Source organism: Pteropus alecto, unplaced genomic scaffold (assembly GCF_000325575.1).
Source record: "Pteropus alecto unplaced genomic scaffold, ASM32557v1 scaffold17, whole genome shotgun sequence".
In the NCBI taxonomy this organism is placed as follows: Eukaryota; Metazoa; Chordata; class Mammalia; order Chiroptera; family Pteropodidae; genus Pteropus; species Pteropus alecto.
The window spans coordinates 341479-345805 of NW_006440645.1; the positions used below are offsets into that span (position 1 = coordinate 341479).

The 4327-nt window shown below is 54.9% G+C and overlaps 1 protein-coding gene across 1 annotated transcript in view; it reads left to right on the forward strand.

Annotated features, from left to right (window-relative positions):
- Positions 1-4327, forward strand: part of ANK2 (ankyrin 2) — a 281207-nt gene that overhangs the window by 26851 nt on the left and 250029 nt on the right.

Genomic DNA, 4327 nt, shown 5'->3' on the forward strand with positions numbered 1-4327 from the left:
CCGCACCGGAAACCGAGATCAGCTGCCACCAATGTGGGTCTTGGACCTGCTCAGCAAGTGGCACAGGACTCACAGAACACATAACTGGATGTGGCTTGGGTGGGGCCGTGAGTTTGTTGAGGTGGAATTTCAGGGAATCCTCTGGGTGGAGCGACCTCTGTTATCCAGTTTAATGACATCACGGCTGTGGCGGTGCTGTGTCCACACACTGGTATGGTGGAGGGCTCAACAGGGAACAATGGATATCACTGGCACTTCTGTACAGAGCGAGTCTCGCCTCGGCCCTCACTCCGATGACTCAGTGTCTCCCTGTAAGTCTCTGGTGCCCCCTGCACAGCTTAACCGGCACTAGTGCCCAGAGTGAGCAGGGCTGTCACCGTGCAAGTCCACTCATGGATGCGGTCCCTTTAAGAGGCATCTGCAGCTGTCCCAGCCTCTGTCCCACGCAGCTGCTGGGGACCCTGCAGCCTTGTGTCCTCATCCCTCCTACCTCCCCCACTGTAGGGTGATGTCTCATTTCTCTCCCTAGTTGTTGGGCTTGCTCATCGAGCTCGCAGGTGACTTTGCTTGCTCTTCGCTCCGTGTGTCCATCACAACTTTGATTTGGTCGTCAGAGGGATGCACAGAGCCTCTATCATCTACACCATTTTTTTCCCTCCCTTCCTTGTGTTTTTATCCTAGAATATTGAATATAAATTTGTGTGTTTATCTCCCCACTAGAATACAAGCTCCTTGAGGGCAGAGACTTTGTTTTGTATCCCTAGTATTTTCAACAATTCCTGGCATGGAGTAACTGCCCAATACACATCTATTAAGTGTCCGACATTGGCTGGTTTTGGGCCAAGCTTTGATAAATGATACACATTTTACCACTGAATGATAATTTAAACCATTTGAGTGTGTCAAGAAAAGCTTTGAGAGTTTTCAAATAATTTTTCTCAGAAATTATAGTTGTATTACAAAGCCTATTAACTAAAATCTATTTTTTAAGAAAAATCAAGTAGTCTTTTTCTTTTACTTGTTAGTTTCTTTCAAAATGGTTTAGCTGTAGATTTCATTGCTATTTGCACACATGATACCAACAGTATTTTTATGCTCCTTTAGGTCACAGCTCACAAGTTAAAAAAAGTTAGTTAGTGGAGAATTGTCTAGTTACGTAGAAGGTGGGACTGGTTACAATGTCATCTTCTAAAGCTGAAACGGATCCTGGAGGTCTTTCTAATCACTAGGGATGATGACAAATGAGCTCGAGAAAGTTGGGGAGTGGTTCACAGAGTCAGAATACCTCAGTATTTTGTATAATTAATAAAACCTTAAAAAAAATGAAGTTTTTTTTGTATTCTAAAATTGGAGGTTTGCATTTAAAATATAATTAAGGTACTCAATACCAAAACACATTTTTGAAAGTTCTAGCAACATGAAAACAGCCATAAATTATTTTAATCATATTTTCTTTTGACACCATAGAGAGTCCTGTTTTCTAACCTCTCACCTCCCAGCCCCACAAAAAAACAAACTGACGAGGCTCAGAGATAAATCCGGGCTTTGTCCCAGCAGCTTCTCTTAGTCCGGTGGCGGGGCTGGCGCCGGCTCTGTCTGATTACAGTTAATCCGCCGCCTTCAACGTGGGGCATGCTGTAGGTCTGAGTTGAATGGCAAAGTCTTTTCCAACGGAAAAAGCAGGTGTCAGCTGTCGCCGCGGCACCAGGCAGCGAACAAAGAAGGGGAGCCTGCGCTGGGAGCTCGCGGAAAGCCCGGTGTCATGCGGGCCCTCTCGGCGGGAACCTGTCCGCCAGCTCATGTCAGGCGGCGTTACGAGGTCGCGAATGGCAGTTTCTAACTCTGTGAATGACGTGGTCTCTTACCTTAAGACCTCAGTTTTCTGAAGGTTTTCTTAAAATGAAAAAATTTCCTCTGCAATTCAGCTTGTTCAATAGCAGCTAGCTTACAGACAGTTCCTGGTGATGCTTCTTTCAGAAAGGCAAACTTTGCCTGCACTTGAACACCCTGCTAGTGTCATCTCTTTGAGGGGTGCTGTCGCCCCTCCTCTCCCCGGGGCGCTGCCTCTGGCCGTCTTCACGCCTGGGCTGTGCTCGCCACCCGGTCCGTCCCCAGGCCGCAGTTCTCAGCACGGGCGCGAGCAGACGGGGACAGACACCGGGGCAGACACCGTCGCACTGTTTCCGGCGTCCTGCTTAGGTCCTTCGTGCTAGCGTGTTACATTTCTACGTCTTGCTTTTTGTCCTCCAATCCTTCTTTGCTGGGTTCCTTATTCCTTGTCTTTTTTGAAAGCGATCAGTTGTTTCTGAACAAAGTCAACGCGGGAAGTGAAAGCACGCCATGACGCTTTGCCACGACAAGCGTGTCGGGGTCCAGCGGGCTGGTTTTAACCGTCCTGGATGGCGCTGAGTTTCACTGCCAGCCGTTCGGGGGCCACTGTGTCCGCGGGGCGAGCACGCGTGACGTCATCGGCACGATCCTTCGGGTTTAAGGAGGCAGGTCGCCCACCGCGGTGCGCGCCGGGTCCACGCCCTGCAAGGCCTCGGGGCTGCCGAGGACCTCGGGGCTGTGACATTTGCTCAGGGCGGCGCCGTTTTAAATTTATTTCTCCTTTCACAGCGCGTTAAGTGAAGACACATCCTCCTTTAGCGTCTTGGTTCATCGCTAGGTGGCAGCGCCATGCGGCGAGAGACCGTTTAAGAAGCGGGACACGTGAAACTCGGGTGTGGAGGTCGGCGGTGTCTTTGGACTCACAGACGGGAGGTGGCCAGTCCGTCCGGCCCGAGGCTGGTGCCGTTGTCACTGTGTCCCGCCGCTGCCTAGTCTCTGTGGTGGCCCCATCCAGGGTGTCCCCGTGCCGACCGACCAGCATGTGCTTCCCAGCCTAGTTCCTCCAGCGAGCGCCCACTGTGCGCGGGCTCGCGGACCCCACGGTGCGGAAGTGGGCGCGGCGCCGCATGAGAGGGCGGGGCCTGTGGTGCGGAAGTGGGTGTCGCCGTGCGTGTGAGAGGGCGGGGCCTGTACTGTGGAAGTGGGTGTCGCCGTGCGCGTGAGAGGGCGGGGCCTGTGGTGCGGAAGTGGGTGTCGCCGTGCGCGTGAGAGGGCGGGGCCTGTGGTGCGGAAGTGGGTGTCGCCGTGCGCGTGAGAGGGCGGGGCCTGTGCTGTGGAATTGGGTGTCGCCATGCGCGTGAGAGGGCGGGGCCTGTGCTGTGGAATTGGGTGTCGCCGTGCGCGTGAGAGGGTGGAGCCTGTGGTGCGGAAGTGGGCGACGCCGTGCGTGTGAGTGGGCGGGGCCGGGCTCTGCTCCTTCGGGAGCCTGAAACTGATGATGCCGTAGGTCTTCCTGGCGGCTGCAGAACGTCCCACAGTGGCCTGCTAGTCAGATGCAGGAGATGGCGCGACGCAGACACTCAGAGATCCGTCACCCGTCACCCCCGCCGGAGCATGGCCCCGTCTCCCGCCACCCCTCACGGCTCCAGCATGACCTCAGGGGTGGGAGCCAGCGGGACTCTGCCACACTCAGCTGAATCGCACCGTGAGGCCTGGGGACGGGGCGAGGCTGCGGGACTGATGGTGACATACAGGTACCTTATCCTCCTGTCTGCAGAGCGTTAGCACCCCAGGAAGTCACCGAGAGCCTGAGGCGACATCGGGACGCTGGTGCCCCAGACACGCCTAGCGCAGCGACTTGACGAGGCTGGCCCGGGAGACGCCGGGCAGGCGGGCACTGGTGTGGCGTGTGGCCCGCGGCCGCCCAGTGCTCCTGCGCCCGGTCAGCGCGCGGCAGCCAGATTCCCTTCAGGTGGACACACAGGTGGCATGAGAGCAGGGACGTTAACCTGGTGCCATCAAGGTGACAGCACAGGGCAGGGGCGCTCTCGACCCACTGCCAGCCTGCAAGTTTCCCTCACGAGCTGGGTAGGGAGCCTGCTTCCGGGTTAAAGGGCAGGCGGCCCCCAAAAGCAGGGTTTGCGGAAGTTTTCCTTCAGTAGCGAAGATGCGGGTATGTTTCCCGCCAATTTTATGACTTTTCAGGTGACAAATGTCACCCATTTCCCCCCAGAGTGGCAGGAAGTGGCCATGGTCTACTTTTCTGGAAATTAAAAGATTTTTTCAAATGCTGCGCAGAGGTCACAATTCTGGTGTGACACACAGCGCTCAAACGTGCCGACGTGACACGGTCACCAGAAGAACCCAAAGGAACACTCGTACTTTGTAAGCAGCTGCATTACATGGGGCAGCTACTTCGAAACTCCGCCGGACAACCCCCAGAATGTGTCCCCACGCCACAGGGTAGTGCGAGACCCCTATGCTGAACGAATGCCAA